This window comes from Pinus tabuliformis, chromosome X (assembly GCF_031772625.1).
Source record: "Pinus tabuliformis cultivar Carrire ecotype Pingquan chromosome X, CPIR1, whole genome shotgun sequence".
Taxonomy (NCBI): Eukaryota; Viridiplantae; Streptophyta; class Pinopsida; order Pinales; family Pinaceae; genus Pinus; species Pinus tabuliformis.
In genome coordinates this window covers 11,484,430-11,502,034 of record NC_142308.1, presented here as the reverse complement: position 1 = coordinate 11,502,034, position 17,605 = coordinate 11,484,430, and the positions used below count along the sequence as shown (strand labels likewise).

Genomic DNA, 17,605 nt, shown 5'->3' with positions numbered 1-17,605 from the left:
CTGATTAATTAACAAGTTATTTACCATGTAAATACTGAAAATAAACATAAGTACATGATCAACACATTACAGATCATCAACTGAAGGAAACAGAAACAAGCACACAAATGACACCGTTATTTTTGGACTAATGTCCCCGGAAAAAACCCAATGCGGGAAAACCGGTGCAGCTATCTGAGGGTTTGATTTATTAAGCAGTTTCAAAATACAATCTGGGTGCCAAATCCGGCTCACTCAACAGAGAAAAAATCTCGGTAATAGTACCTCTCCTACGAAGACAAATGCTCCTGCTGAAACCCTGGATAAACACTCCGGCAGCTCCTTAGCTCCAATCTGCCCCACGAAAAACCCCACCGTCAGCCTCTTCTACCCTCTGCGTCAGCGTTCCCGGTAGTTCCGACTTTTGCCCTCTGCGTCAGCTTTCCTAGCAATTCTGGCAGTTCCCGATAGTTCCGGCTATTCTCGACAGTTTCGGCTTCTGCCCTCTACGTCAGCTTTCCCGACTGTTCCGGCAGTTCCGGCTTCTACCCTCTGCGTCAGCTTTCCCGGCAATTCCAGCAGTTTCCAGCAGTTCTGGCTGTTCCCGACAATTTCGGCTTTTGCCCTCTGCGTCAACTTTCCCAGCTGCTGCGCTAATCCTCCCGGCACTATCTTTGCTTCTGCATTCACTGCCCCTTAGTTGCAACTCTAGATCACTCTCTCAACTTTCTCAGCAAACCCAGCCCCAGAAAGTCGAAATCTTGATCTCTTGGTGTATTCTCCAAGTGACCCTCAAGCCTCTTATATTTTTCTCGTTGACAAATCAACGGCCGAGATTAAGTCCCTAATCAATGGCTAAGATTAGATCTGGCTTGATCCGTGACTTTTGGACAATTCTAACATAGTTTTATATTAATTCACATTAATATTTTAATTTCCCTAAGTTTAGAGTTATAGACTCCATTAAAAATATTAATTATTTTAATATCTCCCAAACTGTTTAGAATTTGCCCAAACCCTTTATGGGTATTGGAGATCTCATGTGCCTTAGCCTCTACACCAAATTTCGTGGCTAGAGCACATCCGATGCTACCCCAAATCAACAATCCAGAGAATTTTTCTTCCTAAATATAAAGACTAGAAATACCAAGGGATGTGTAGAAATTCCTTGTAGATTCAAACTGCTTATGTAATATTCTAAAACAAAAGACTTGAACCTACTCTACTCATCAGTGGAAACAATTAATCGATCAAGAAATCACAACATAAACATGAGACAAGATTTAATCACATATGCTCAAAGATTTATCTAAGGGGAAAGCTTGTTGCTCAAAACCCCTTCCTATTTGTATTGCATTAGATCAGAAAATAGAGAAGAAATACAATGTTTGTTCAAGCCCAAACAATCTCTACACAAGTATAATTTATCTCTCTGCCTTACAAGCTAACTAAGGCCAATACTTAGCCAATTTTGTTGCTTGCCAAGCTCCTATTTCCTTGCGTTGTTTCTCAAGGAATTAGCCCCTATTAATTAGGGAAATCCCCATCTTGAATTGCGCAATCTCTATAGGCCCTTCTCTAACTACATGCACCACCTGTACAACTCAGAAAATTATACAATTGATAGTACACTTCCCTTGAACTCCAATCTCAACTGGGTAACTCGAATTTCATGCATGCATGAGTTAATTATGGTTGATTTATCAGTTAACTGGTTGAACACATGAAGTTGTTGTTGATCAGTGGTTGTCATTGATGTCAACCCAAGCAGCACCAGGGGTTATTCTGATCTTGCATGGGCATTTTGACTTGACAAAATACTCTATTCTAAGTCAAGGATCTTCTATATGGATTCTACTCGTCGATATGTTTCCGTTGATATATGGCACGCTATGTAATTCTTCGCAGTTTAAGAGATATTCATGTTTGAAGTTAGTAACCCCAGTTAGTGGGCTAAACCCCATGGGGTTGTGGCATGACACTCATAATTGGTTGTGGTCATTAAATAGTCAATAATTAATAATTATTTTTTTCTCCTAAAATCCCTTCAACTTTCACTTGTTGAGGATCCTCTCAACTCAAGACATTCATATAAATAGTGACCCTCATATCCTCCTCTAGTAGGGATTTTGTGGCTTCAAACAGGTCATCGTGGCATTTTAGCTATAACTTTTTTTCTACAAAGATTCAGAAGCTGAAATTAAAACCCAATTGAGCCGAAATCGTGATGAACCTCGTGACCAAATTTCAGAGCTTGGTTCGCTATATTTTTGGAGATATGATCTGAGGAAGTTAGGGATTTTGTAGGCTCCCAAATTCCATGTCAAACAGGTGACGTTGGAAAAATCGTCATAACTTTCTCTCTGAGCATTGGATTCAAATTTCGTAAATAGTCACAGAAAGAGGACGCATTGTAGTTTGTTGATTAGCATTTTCAGGGCCCAAGGTCGCAACAGTGACACGTGGCACTTAGTACAAGTTCGCTCTACTGAACCAGTCTGTAATCATGTCATCGTGGGAGATTGGGCATAACTCTTTCTTGAAGAATCCAAACTTCATCAGACCTGTGGGATTGGAAAGAGGCCTCAGAGGGCTACCACAAGACGAAATTTCAGACCCTGGAGATCCGAAATTACATAGATACAACAGATTCAATATCGAGCTCCTAGAAGGCAAGAAAAAGCATGCATTCAAGGATCACTGTAGTAAGCACCACACATCAACAGTCAAGGGTAAGTCTCCTACAGCAAGGTATGTATGATTAGTGTTTACATTTGAAATATGAGTATCATCTCTGACATATGTTTTTACAGGACAGCGTAAGTATATGCAAGGTCTTGGCTATAACTCTATGTCTCTATATGTCACAGTTAGTTTTGATACCACATTTCGAATGTCCTATTCTTGATACTATACATTTGATGCTACATATTCTTGATGCTACACCAAGTTTGCTAAATCTATATGATGTTGTAAGTTCATGTTACTTAGTTGATAGAATGGTCTCTGTTGTTGTACTTAGAACTTGGTCCATCACAAGTCTAGGGTCTGTCATCAATTTCTATTGTATCTATCTTTAAGTCAGTTTTGGATATAGTCTTGCATAGAGTCCAGGGCTATATCAAGAGTGGGAGTCTTTGTCTACTGCTGCAGCAAGTCAACAACAAAAGTGACAAGAACACTTCAGGTACACATTGTAATTTTTAATTTGTATTTATTCATTATTATGCACTTACATGTGTTTTGCAGGCAGAGATAAGTTGAAGGGTATTTTGTTTTGTTTTGGGATTGGTTTCGTTGGGCAAATTTTGCATGCAAGTAGAGGAATATTCAAGTACAACATCAAGCAAGAATTCAAGAGCAGAAGTATCAAATCAAAGGAAGCATTGCAGCGGGACATCCTTGAAGACTATTGTTCAGGCCAAGAGTCATTATTGTAAAGTTGTAGAAGAGTCAATTATAAAAGAGTCATCATTGTAAAAGAGTCATCATTGTGAAATTGTAAAAGAGTCATTCTGCCTAGAGTCGAAGAGGCAGTGTTGGCAAGTATAGGAGTCACTGTTGAGATGATGTCATGGTTGGGTTGTAGGTCATAGAGTGATTGGGTATTTGGTCAAGTACACAAAAATCATTGTACATCTTATTGTATCGTGGATTGTTGTCCCTGGTTTGGGAATCCACAGTCTTGTCTTATTTCAGTCATTATAGGGTGGCAGGGAGGTTCTAGGTAGGTGTATGAAGTCGCCTACAGGTTGGGGCCTGTGAACACTTTAGGGTGGTAGGGTGGTGCTAGGGCGAGTTGTGGCTCGCTAGGGTGTTAGGGCATCCATTCAGTTGATTACTGAAGAAACCAGGGCGTTGGGGCATCCTTCCAATGGGAGCTGGAGAATAATGTTTTTCTAGAATTCTAGGAAGTTGTTGCTTTCATTTCAGTTGGGGTTGAAGATTAAAGAATTTACTAGAAAAGTGTTCAATGTTTTTTGACCTGGAGGGGGTTTTCCACCTAAAATTCTTGTGCCTACTGTGTTCTTTTATTTACTGTGATTACTGCATAAACATTAATAATAATTGAAGATTAACTAATGCTCTGAAAAGATTTAAAAGTGCTAACTGCTAAGGAATAATGATTCACTACCCCTCTCAGTATTTCCAACAATTGCACCCCACTGCTAGACCTCCTACTCGTTCCTCCAACAGTTGAAACTAATTTAACAAACATTAACTCAGTTTTAACTGAATTAAACTATTACAACTCAAATTAAACTCAACCTAGGCTCCTAAAATTTAGGAACTCAAATTAAACTCAACCTAGGCTCCTAAAATTTAAGAACCACTCTACATGACTCAAGTTAGGCCCTCAACTCGAATTAACTGAGCCAACTAAGTGAAATTAACTTAGTTAACTCATTCTTGTTGTCTTGTGATGTGGAATTACAATTTTCTCCTAATTTAATTCAAGGGAAAATTAAATCAGGATTTTCTTGTTGCCATTTTCAACACTCCTTCTCAACAAAAAAGGGATTCACATCTACCCCGATCCAACACCTTTGGAATGTATTGCATGCAACACTTGCCACTATTGTTGCTGTTACTGCAACATCTGCAACTGAGAATAACAAATAAATAAAAAATAATCACTGAATCAATCTGCAACTGCCTACTGGGAAATATGTGTTGATGGTAACTCTGCTACTGAGCCTCCTGCTCTGTTGTCAACTCTGCTCTGCACTCCTCAATGTCTGACTTACATTGATCCACCTGCTACCGAATATTGTCGGCCCCCGTATCAAGGTAATGATCCATGAGACAAAAACAACTTAATGGACCCAGCCCAAATTTCTGAAACTCTTGGACTAAAGTTTCATATCGCCCCACCTCACACCTAGAAGTAAGGTTGCATGAGATCCTTCTACCCACTTGGCTCGAAATTTCCCCCTATTGGAGGTCTCTGCTTGAGTGGATGTTTCCACTCTGTCTCCTCTCTGCTTCTCCAATTGTGGCTGCTCCACAACTTGTTGAGGCTGCTTCTGAGGCTCCATTTTGAGAGGTAAATCATGTTCCCTCTCAACCACCAAGTCTCTAACCTTTGCCTTGCTCCTCAAGGCTTTGCATGCATCTTTGACCTCAAGTGCATACAAGTTCTTGACTCACACACTGATCTGCTTCACCTATCCTGTGGCAATGTGTCTAAGGAAAACCTTTCCTTTGCTAAATATCACAGTGTAGCCACAGTCTTCCAATACCACGACGAAAACAAGATTCTTCTTTAGACCCGGAACAAACATCACATCCTTGAGTCTAAGAGGGGAGCCAGACTCCCTCTAAAAAGTAACTGTACCAATATTGGTCGCGTATACCTCCCGTCGTCTCCAAACTCAATGTTCTACTTGAGGTCTTTCTCCTCCAAGTCACTGAAGAGATCTCTATTCCCCGTCATATGGAACGAGGCACCGTTGTCGAGATACCACATGCTTCCCATTACTATGCTTGCCATGCATGCAATGAGAGTAAAAACAAACTTGAATTATGAAGCTAGAGCTTCACCTGCAGCAGCTACTGCAGGCTCCTTCTTGCTTGCCTTCTTCTATGGACATTTATGTTGATTTGTAGTAGCATCAGATGTGCTCTAGCCATGAAAATTTGTGGAGAGGCTAAAGCACATGAGATCTCCAAGACCCAGAAATGGTTTGGATAGATTGTACCCGGTTTGGGAGATATTAAAATAATTAATATTTTTAATGGAGTTCCTAAATCTAAACTTAGGAAAAATAAAAGATTAATGGGTATTAATATAAAACTGGGTTAAAAGGCTCCAAAAGTCATGGATCAAGCCAAATCTAATCTTAGTCGTTGATTAGAGATTTAATCTTGGTCGTTGAAGGACCAACGAGAAAAGTATAAGAAGAAGCTTGAGGGTCAGTTGGAGAATACACCAAAGTGATCAGTGATTCATTTTGCTAGAGCGAGGTTGCTAAGCAAAAGTGAATCGATGATCAGCAGCGAGGAGCAGTGAGGCAGAGGCAAAGATAGTGCCAAGAGACCAGCGCAGAAGCAGAGAGCAAGAGCAACAGCCAGAGCAGGGCACGCAGAGCCCAACTGAGATAGCGCAAAGCCCAGAGGGACTACGTCATCCACGCAGAAGGCAGAGGGAGTGACGCAGAGGGTCCCAGAGGCTACGCAATGCCTCAGAGGCCTGACGCAATGCAGCAGGAGGCTGACGCAGAGGCCATAAGGGCCAGCACTAAGCTTGAAAGTCGCCGGAGAGGGTTTCATGGGACAGGTTTTCTGAATACTTGTTTCCGAATAGAGAGGTATTACTACTGTGTATTTTTCTCTGTCGGGTGAGTTGGTTAGGCACCTAGTTGTACTCAAGGAAATACTGCATAATAATAAACCCTCAGAATAGTTGCACCGGTTTTCCTACATTGGGTTTTTTCGGGGACATTTGTCCAAAAATAACAGTGTCACTTGTGTGTTTGTTTTCTTTCAGTTGATGATATGTAGATGTTGAGACTATATTGTGTTTATTTCAGTATTTACATGTTTTAAATAACTTGTTCAGAATTTACAAGTAGAAGAAATAAACCAGCAAAATACAGATTAATTTTCTAACAAATAGACTTAGAAAATTCAACATGGTATCAGAGCGTGGTTGCAGATCACAAGAAAGCTGAAGGCATCAGCTGAGCAGAGCATTTGCAGCAGATTCAACTGTCCCGAGTGACAAAGCTGATCCTTGCAGAAAGCGACAGAGGAAGGGTTGACGCAGAGGGACTGCGTCATCAGTCCGAGCCAGAGAGAGGCCAGCCGCAGAGGCTAAGGAGGGCAGAAAGAGGCTCACGCAAAGACCAAGAGGGTTGACGCAGTGGCTGAGGGAGCTATTTTTGCCAGTGTCGGGATTGCGCAGAGCCTAGAGGCTCAGTCCTTCAGTTGTTGGGGCATAGGAAGCTGTGGGCAGTTTGCGAGAGTGAAGCTAGTGGGGTATTGTGGTCAGAACAGTACCTAACAGGGCAAAACAAGGTAGAGGGAGTTGTTGTCGAGGCGGATTTCTAGCCAAGGAATCCAGATCAGTGTTGCAGTTGCACAGACGATTGGAGAGGGGCAACTTGACGGTTGGCAGAAGGATTTCCAGGAGGGAAATCGGGACTCAGAGGGAGTCCAAAAGAGAACTTCCAGACGGGAAGTAGAGAGACTCAGCAGGAGTCGAACCGAGAACTTCCAGACAGGAAGTAGAGAGACTCGGAGGAGTCGATAGAGAAGAGCAGAGAGATGGCCGTGAATGGGTTGAGGGATCAGGATAGGCTAGACGGAGCATCCAACTTTGTGGTCTGGAAGGCCACGATCCTTCCATTCTAAACAGGCATCGCATCAAGGGCTTCGTCTTGAGAGCAATGGCTATCCCAGTTGACCCGGTAGCTAATGAAAGGTATGAGGAGACAATGGCCAAGGCAAAATGCATCTTCCTTGATGGGTTCAAAGATCATGTGGTCCAACATATTGCCGAGAAGGAAACGACAAAGGAGATGTGGGACACCTTGAAGACGTCGTACCAGCATACTTCCGTGCAGAGGAAGATGTTACTGGAGAATCAGCTAAGGTCATACAAGATGCAGAAGGGAGAGCAGATAGATCTCTTCCTCGGTCGATTGTAGGAGATCCAAGACCAACTGACTTCCATAGGGGCTACACTGGATCAAGAGTTGATGGTGAGGACTGCACTAAATGCAGTCCCCGAGGAGTGGGAGACATTTGTCGAGAGCATACTGGGCAGGGTGAGTCTTCCAAATTGGGAAGAATTGTGGGCGGCTCTTCGCCAAGAGGAGATCAGACGGTTGACCAAGATGGGAAGTAACAGCAAAGGAGTCTGGATCAAGAAGGAAGAGGAACAGGATGCAGCTCTGACATCTACGGGAAAGCAGGAGAAGAGGAAGAAGAGGGACCTCTCCAAAGTCAAGTGCTTCCATTGTGGGGAACTGGGTCACTATGCAAACCAGTGTCTGAGGAAGAAGAGTAAGGGAGAGGCTTCTGACTCTAAGGCAGCGCTAGCGAAGGCGGAGAAAGAATTCGAGGAGGATGACAATTGTGCCATGAGTGCTCATGTGCCACTAGAGAAGAAGTGGGGAGACATCGAGCTGTAGTCAAGAGGACTATAGGCGATGAGGGGCAAGATCCTTGAGGTACCCAACCTCTTGGATTATACCTTGCTACAGGAGCCCCGAGGAGAGAGTAGCAGGACTGGCGGATGTGGGTAGAAACGGATGCGGATGGAGCGGCAGAGAGTGCTACAATGCAGGAGTCCTCGGGCAGCGTGAGGCTAGCAGGTTGCAACAGTGCGAGAGGCACGAGAGTGTTGCACCAATGCAAGATGGCACAGAGAGGTGTGCAACGGTGCAAGATGCAGGGAGTTGTTGCAGCAACGCAGAGGTCACTAGAGGGAGCACTTGTTAGCAGTAGACAAAGCTTCAACGTCGAGAGTGTTTCTAGCCTCACAGGGATGTCAGAAGTTGGGTGGACCAGTTACTTACTTCTCAGTAACTGAGTTGCAGTGCAATAGCAGTTTACAGTAGCATGATGCAGCATGATGAGAGGGGGATGCAGTGCAGATGTAGTGTTGGGAGGATGGACCAGCAGCAGCACAGATGCAAAGGGAGCTGTCGTACGAATGCAGCAGTGGCAATGGCAGGGCCATGGGCAGCAGTACAGGATGCAGCAGTGCAGAGGATGTTGGGCGGGGAGGCCTAGCATCAGCACAGGTACCAATGCCGGATAATCAGAGTGATGCTCAGTGAGGAGTATTACTAGAGCACAATCCTCGCTAAGAGGGAGTGTTGATTTGGGGTAGCATCGGATGTGCTCTAGCCATGAAAATTGGTGGAGAGGCTAAAGCACATGAGATCTCCAAGACCCAGAAATGGTTTGGACAAATTGTACCTGGTTTGGGAGATATTAAAATAATTAATATTTTTAATCAAGTTCCTAAGTCTAAACTTACGAAAAATAAAATATTAATGGGTGTTAATATAAAACTGGGTTAGAAGGTTCCAAAAGTCATGGATCAAGCCAAATCTAATCTTAGTCGTTGATTAGAGATTTAATCTCAGTTGTTGAAGGACCAACGAGAAAAGTATAAGAAGAGGCTTGAGGGTCAGTTGGAGAATACACCAGAGAGATCAGTCATTCATTTTGCTAGAGCGAGGTTGCTAAGCAAAAGTGAATAGTGATCAGCAGCGAGGGACAGTGAGTATTGGGCAGAGAGGCAGAGACAAAGCCAAGAGACTAGTGCAGAAGCAGAGAGCGAGAGCAGCAGTCAAAGCAAGCCATGCAGAGCCCAATACAGATAGTGCAAAGCCTAGAGGGACTGCGTCATGTCAGGCCAGGCAGTAACTCCATAAGGCAAAAATGATTTGTGTATTATTCCATCAAGTAGGTCTTCATTATATACATGAGGGAGAGGCCGTTCAGTTCATCTCCCGATGACTGTTCATATTTCTTATTTATCTATTTACATATACTCACCCAATCACAAGGATTAGGTGTCAACATTCCCCCCCTTAATCTAAAGGGATGTTGGTGAATCCAAGCATCATTCTGAATCGTTCAAGCTTTTCTCTTCCAAGCGCTTTGGTGAAGATGTCTACAATTTTCTCATTTGTGGAACAATGACGGAGATGGATTGTTTTGGCCTCAACATGATGTCGAATCAGATGATATTTAGTATTGATGTGCTTCGTTCGATCATGGAACTTTGGGTTCTTGGCCAACTTTATTCCAGAGGTATTGTCAATCATGAGTGGAATTGATTGTACTTGTTTTACCTGCAAATCTTCAAGAATTTTCTAAGCCACACAATTTCTTTTGTTGCTTCAGCTGCTGCCACGTATTCTGCTTTTGTTGTGGAAGCTGCTAGAACTGATTGTTTGCATGATCTCCAGGAGACAGCTCCTCATCCAAGAATCATAGCATATCCTGAAGTAGATACCCCAGTTTCTTTGTCTCCATCGAAGTCTGAATCAGAGTATCCAATCAAGCTGAAGTCATCCATCTGTGTATACTTGATTCCAAAGTCTTGAGTTCCCTTCAAGTACCTTAGAACTCTTTTTGCAGCAGACCAATGTCCCTCACAAGGCTTTTGCATAAACCTGGAGAGGATTCCAACAGCAAACAAAATGTTTGGTCTGGTAGTAGTTAGGTAGTTGAGACTTCCTACAAACTGTCTATACTTTGTTGCATCCTCAAATTCTTTTCCTTCAATAGATGTGAGCTTTAAGTTTTGTTCCATTGGAGTAATAAGAGGATTGCATTCTGTCATGCCAAACCTGTTCAACAGATCTCCAATGTATTTCTTTTGAGAAAGAAATATGGACTTCGGATGTTGGGTTACTTCAATGCCAAGATAGTAATGAATATAGCCCAAATCAGTCATTTCAAAACTTTTCCCCAATTCCTTCTTTATGGATGCAATGTAGCTTTCATTGTTCCCTGTCATCAAAAGATCATCTACATATACCACAAGATATACAACTGTTTTGCCAACTTTCTTGACAAATAAAGTTGCATCATCAAGATCATAATGTTTGAAATTGAGTTTCAGAAGATGCTCAGTTAGTTTTTCATACCAGGCTCGCGGTGCTTGTTTGAGGCCATACAAGGACTTCACCAGTTTGCATACTTTATGTTCATGTCCTTTCACAGCAAATCCTTCAGGCTGGGACATAAAAACATTCTCTTTTAGATCTCCATTTAAGAAAGCAGTTTTTACATCCATTTGGTGGACTTTCCAACCGTTCTGAGCTGCTAGTGCAAAGAGTGTCTGGATGGTAGCCCATTTTGCTGTGGGGGCAAAAGTCTCCTCATAATCGACCCCTTCCTTCTGTGCAAAACCTTTTGCCACAAGCCTAGCTTTGTGCTTTTCAAGTGAGCCATCAGCTTTATACTTGTTCTTGTAGACCCACTTGCAGCCAATTGGTTTGGTTCCTAATGGAGGATCAACCAGCTTCCAAGTGTCGTTCTTTATGAGGGCATCATACTCCTTTTGCATTGCTTCTTTCCATTCATCATGAGAAGCAGCTTCTTTGAAGGAAGTTGGTTCAAAATCTGTAGACAAGTTCAATTCACAATCATAAGAAACATCCATATCAACATATGAATTAGAATCATCCACATCACCTCCATTTTGCCGGTTTGAATTTCTAGTTCCTGTCTTTCCAACCTCATCAGGATGAACACTTTCAAGTGTCTTTGTCAGCCACTTTGGGGGACCTTTTTCAGATGGTCCAGGCTGCTCCGTTGATTGAGTTGGGACTGAATCAAGATTGAGTCTCCCAATTCTATCAATCACATCACTTAAAGCATCATCCATTATTGGAGTTTCATGCGGGGGAGAGTGTTCTTCAGAAGAAGATTCCACATGTTGATCTAGTATAGGAATCCCCCCTTCAAGATGTGGAATCTAATTATCAAATTCTTGAAATGATTTTGCTTTTGCGAATCTATCCAAGCGATCAAGTTGCCGCTCAACAACATTGTCAGTTTTGGATGATTCAAGAAAAATTACATCTCTAAATACAACAAACTTCTTCTTTACTTCATCATAGAGGCGGTATGCTTTGGAGGTATTTGAATACCCCAAAAAGATACACTTACGACTTCTAGCACCAAGTTTGTTTCTATGAACCTTTGGTATCAAGGCATAACAGGTGGAACCAAAGACCCTGAGATGCTTTACCGAAGGAACATGTCCATACCACATTTCATATGGAGTCTTGTTTCTTATAGCATTAGATGGACATCTATTCTTTATATATGCAGCACATAGAACAGCATTAGCCCAAAACATTATCTTTACATTTTTGAAGAAGAGCATGGATCGTACCATATTTAAGATTGTCCTATTCATTCTTTCAGCTACACCATTCTGTTGGGGATTATAAGGCACAGTTGTTTGATGTTTGATCCCATGTTGGCGAAGATAGTTTTCAAATTCATTTGATGTGTATTCTTTTCCATTATCAGTGCGAATAGACCCAATATGAGATTGTGCATCATTTTCTATCCATTTATGAAAATTCTTGAATGTTTGAAAAGCATCAGATTTGTTCTTCAATAAATAAACCAACACATTCTGGTGTAGTCATCAATAAATGTCATGATACATTTATTTCCATTTGCAGAAGGAACAGGCATTGGACCACATAAATCTGAATGAATGAGTTCAAGTTTTCTATGTGCTCTTGAATGTGAATCATGAAAACACTGTTTGCTATGCTTTCCTAGAATGCAAGCATCACATTGCTTAAGTTTCCTAGAAATTGTAGGCAAACCAGCAACACCATTTTTCTTCAATAAGCGGAAACTGTCATAGTTCAAATGTCCAAATCTAGCATGCCATAATAAACTTGATGGAAGTGTACCTTCTTCATGATGAGAATTGTATGAGAAATGTTGTGTATGAGCAGAGGTCCCTTGCAGCTTGAGAAGCCTTTCTTCTTCTATTCCCTCATGACAAGTGAGTGGTCAGATGCTTTTCTTACCTCAAGCTTGCCATCAAACATATGAATGGAGTGACCTTGCTGGCGGATGTGGACCAAGGACAGCAAGTTTCTCTTGAGCTGTGGGAGATATAAAACATGATGCAGAAGAAAGTCTGGAAGACCAGGCAGTTTAAACCTGATTGTGCCAAGCCCTGATGGCTTGATTTTTTATTGTTCTGCAAAGTATACTGCTCCATCAACATTATCAATGAAATCTTCAAAAAAATCTTTTCTATGAGTCATGTGGCAGGTTGCTCCTGAATCAAGCAACCAATCATTTTTCCAAGAAGCAAGTGAAGCATTAAATAAATCTTCATTTACTCCAATGTTACATTGTGCCACAACATAGTGAGCGGATTCAGGTGCTTTACCTTTGTCTGTATCATCAGTTTTACCTCTCTGTTGGTTCCTTTTCTACTCAATTTTGTCCCATGGTAGCTTGCATGTAGAGGCATCATGTGATCCATTTCTTTTGCAGCGTATGCAGTGCAAATCTGCCTTTTCTCCTTGAGAATGTCTGCCCCCCCGCCTCTGAAATATCTTCCTCTTCCTCTTCGACCACCTCTTCCTCTTGTAGAATCTTGAGCAGGATGCTTTTCTTTATGAGCAAGGCACACAGCCTCTTCAGAAGATTCAGGGGTTGTCTTCTTTCCAAAAGCTTTCTCTCTTTCAGCAAACTTTTTCACAAGAGAGTCAAAGGTTATATCTTTGAGATTTCCATTTGCTTGCAATGACTCAAGATAATCGGAGTAAGTAAGATAAAGTGCCTTGAGAAAAGCAATAAGAGGAATATCCAATTCAACCTTAGTGGATTTGATATCATGCATTATAGACTTTACTTCAGATGCAAGAGCAAGAGGATCATTATTTTGCAGTTCAAGAGTGAAGAGTTTAATCATGAGTTGAACAACTTCAAGTGCAGAATGTGAGTCATAGAGTTCTTTCAGCTTTTGTAAGGCTTCAAAGGCAATTGAATATGACGAAATATGGCGACTCACCTCTTCATTTACAGATGTTGCGATTAATGCATAAGCTTTGTTGTTCTTGTTTTCCCAAATGACGAGTTCTTTGTCTAAGGTAGGTTGTACTGGTTCATTGTCTTCGTCTCCGACACACACTCCTTTCCACAACTCATTGAAAATGAGGGTGTGTTTTATCATCCGGGACCATTCAAGATAGTTCTCCTTGCTAGTGAGAACTATTCCCACCATGGATATGATTGAATGCATTCTGTAAAAAAAACTTCTTCTGATAGAAAAAATACTTCTGCCAATATACAGTAAAATTGTACTTCTGGTGGTAATTTTTTTTTTACATTTCAAAAGGGCATTTTCTCCATGTACAGTCTTTGTCTTTCATGAAAATATAAAACATAGATCAGCTATGCATTCTCAGAAAATTTTCAAATTTCATCCTCATCATTTTTCTGCAACGTTCTTGAATTGTTTTACATGAAAAGGCAACAGAAAAAGGTGGAAGATTGCAGCTACCATATGGACCCTTTTAAAAATATTCAATGCACAATATATATCGAATATGTTTGGCTGCAATATATATCGAATACCATACAACATACCCACTTCACTCACAGAACGACCTTCAAGAAAGAAAGGAACACCAGCACACGACGACCATGTATAAAAGGATTGCAGCTATCATATGGCTTTCAAGGATTCATGCAGCATATCATTTAAAATTTCCCAACATAACATTAACGCAGGATTCACACAGTGATTTGAACGAACCGTTCCATTTCAAAGAAGAAGCATTCCATCATACGCTGCTCTCTTCAGCACATACGAACCAAAGCAGGAGTTTCGACCAGCATTCATTCAATAAAATAAAATGATCTTCACCCCCACGACTATGCACGATTGTTATGGCAGCTTCAACTCATTACTCAGGGCAACAATCGTCTTCATACATTTCAGAAATTTTCTTTCAAAGAATTAACACAGAGTTTCCAGAGTTTACAGGAGAAGGTTCATCGGACATCAATGGAAAAAGGTGGAAGATGCCGTGACAGAGAAAAATGACAGAGAAATCGAAACCGTCTCAGCATTGGAACTAAAATTGGTTTTGGAATATTCAGTAGAGGAACCTGATAACCTGCGTGGAGCAGCGTTCTGGTGACTGTGGCAGCAGCATTCAGGTGACTGTGGCAGCAGCGTTCTTGAATGGAGAGACAGCGCTTTGTATGGAAGGCTATTTTGAATGGAGAGCAGAGGAGTAGAGGAGCAAAATAGGGAGTTACAAAGGGCATAAAAGCTAAAAAAAGGAGCTGGCTCTGATACCATGTCAGGCCAGGCAGTAACTCCATAAGGCAAAAATGATTCGTGTATTATTCCATCAGGTAGGTCTTCATTATATACATGAGGGAGAGACTATTCAGTTCATCTCCCGATAACTGTTCATATTTCTTATTTATCTATTTACATATATTCACCCAATCACAAGGATTAGGTGTCAACAGTCATCCACGCAGAACGCAGAGGGAGTGACGCAGAGGGTCCCAAAGGCTGCGCAGTGCCTCAGATGCCTGACGTAGAGGCTCCTGGGGCTAACATAGTGCATCAAGAGGCTGACGCAGAGGCCAGAAGGGCCAGCGCTGAGTTTTAGAGTCGCCGGAGAGGGTTTTCTGGGACAGGTTTTCTAAATACCTGTTTCCGAATAGAGAGGTATTGCTACCGTGTATTTTTCTCTGTCGGGTGAGCCGGTTAGGCACCCAGTTGTACTCAAGGAAATACCGCATAATAATAAACCCTCAAAATAGATGCACCGGTTTTCTCGCATTGGGTTTTTCCAGGGACATTTGTCCAAAAATAACGGTGTCACTTGTGTGTTTGTTTTTTTTCAGCTAATGATCTGTAGATGTTGTGACTGTATTGTGTTTATTTTGGTATTTAAATGTTTTAAATAACTTGTTTAGAATTTACAAGTGGAAGAAATAAACCAGCAAAATACAAATTAATTTTCTAATGGATAGACTTAGAAAATTCAACAATTTTGTAGCATAGTCCCTGAATTCATGACAGTGAAAGAACTTGATGTTGGACAAGTCTTTCTTCTTGCCCTTCTCGCCTTGGGACTTCTTTCCCTTGGTTTTTTTCCTTTGTTGACTAATGCAAGGTCCTCTTCCTCTTCTTTGGATGAGGTCTCATCTAGGTTGTCTCGCCTTATTTCTTCCTACAATAGATCGGACCATAACCACTCCCAACTTGGTAATTTGTCTCTACCATTCACGGAATCCTGATAACTGTACCAGCTCTTGGGAAGACCCAATAGAGCTAGAGCTACCAAATCTTCTTCAAGGACAATCACATTGATCCCACCAAGTTCATCACGACACTATGTAAACTTGCTCAGGTACTACGGAATTGTGTCATTCTTTTGCATCTGAATGCTGCAAAGCTTGTCCTTCAATGCCAGCTTCATCTGGGCATTATTATTCTCAAACAAGTCGGCCAGTGTTTTCCACATAGAAAATGGAGTTTCTTTCCCATGGAGATTCGAGACAATATGATCTCAAACTCCCTCCAATATGATCCTCCTCGCTTTATCTACATCCTTCTTCCAATGAGCGAGATCTTAGGCATCAATTGCTGGGGGTTTAACTACATTTGTCTTGATTTAATCTAGTAGCCCATTATCATCTAATACCACCTCCATACGGATCTTCCATGCCACAGAATTTGTGGTTCCTTCCAAAGCATATTTGAGCCTGAGTTCGGTGGAAGTCATCTTCTCAGTCTTAGAGAAGGCCTACAACATTGATCTTGTAATTCGAACCTCCTACACAAACTTTGAATTCTCTTGTCTACTGTGATTCTAGCTCTAATACCATGTAGAAATTCCTTGTAAATTCAAACTGCTTATGTAATATTCTAAAACAAAAGACTTGAATCTACTCTACCTATCAGCGGAAACAATTAATCGATCGAGAAATCACAACATAAACATGAGACAAGGTTCAATCACATATGCTCATAGATTTATCTAAGGGGAAATCTTGCTGCTTAAAACCCCTTCCTATCTGTATTGCATTAGATCATAAAATAGAGAAGAAATACAATACTTGTTCAAGCCTAAACAATCTTTGCACAAGTATAATCTCTCTATTGATTTCTGGTAACATCGGATGTGCTCTAAGTCTCAAATTTTGCAGGAGGCTTGGGCACATGTATTCCAAAGAACCCAAAAAGCGTTTTGGGAAATTCCACTCAAAAATAGTGTTATTAAAGTAATTAATTATTTTTAATGGGACCCTAAGTCTAAACTTCGAAAAATAAAATAATTAAAGGGTATTAATATAAATTGTGGGTGTAACTTCTAGAAGAAGACAAGGATCAAGCAGAAATGATCTTAAGCCATTGATTAGCTTTTAATATGGGCTATTGATTGTCAATGAGGAGATTATTTAAGGAGGCTTTAGGGTCATTTGGAAAGACAGAGAGTTCAAAAGTTCGATTTTCTGAAGTAGAGCAACTGTCGGGTGAATTTCGATAGTGAGTTGTTGCAGACAGGGGCAGAGAGTTTTGGTTGGAGGATCTTCTCCGGAACCAAGAATACTTAGCAGAGAGGCAGAAAGACACACAAAGGAGGCAGCACAGAGGGAAGAGAGTGTGACGAAGAGCCAGGAAGGGCTCACGCAGGCCCCTTGCAGAGAAGCACAACAGCCTCCAGTGCAGAGGTCCAAATTCGCTGAAGGCGCTGACGTTTCTAAGCCAGGATGGCTGGAAAAGGCTCCTGAAGGCAGATCGATTCTCAGTTGGGCTGACGCAATGACTTAGAGGCTGACGCAGTGACTTAGAGGCTGACATAGGGTCCACGCAGGGGCAGCGCAGAAGTAGTCGGGGAACTCGTATTTCAGGTGCCGGATCAGTCGGGATCAGCAGTGTTGTGTGAGGTAATCTCACTAGTCTTTCTTGCCAAGTGATTTTCTCTATAACTGGATTGTCGGGAGGGCATCCAGAGTTGTATTCAGAATACTTTTACATAATAATAAAAACCCTCAAATCTGTTGCACCGGTTTTCCCGCATTGGGTTTTTCCGGGGACATTTGTCCAAAAAACACTGTGTCACTTGTGTGTATCTTT

General features: G+C 41.5%; 1 protein-coding gene across 1 annotated transcript in view; it reads right to left on the bottom strand.

Moving 5' to 3' along the window:
- Positions 1–17,605, bottom strand: part of LOC149138033 (plant cysteine oxidase 3-like) — a 263,519-nt gene that overhangs the window by 118,993 nt on the left and 126,921 nt on the right. The gene's annotated exons all lie outside the window — the stretch shown is intronic.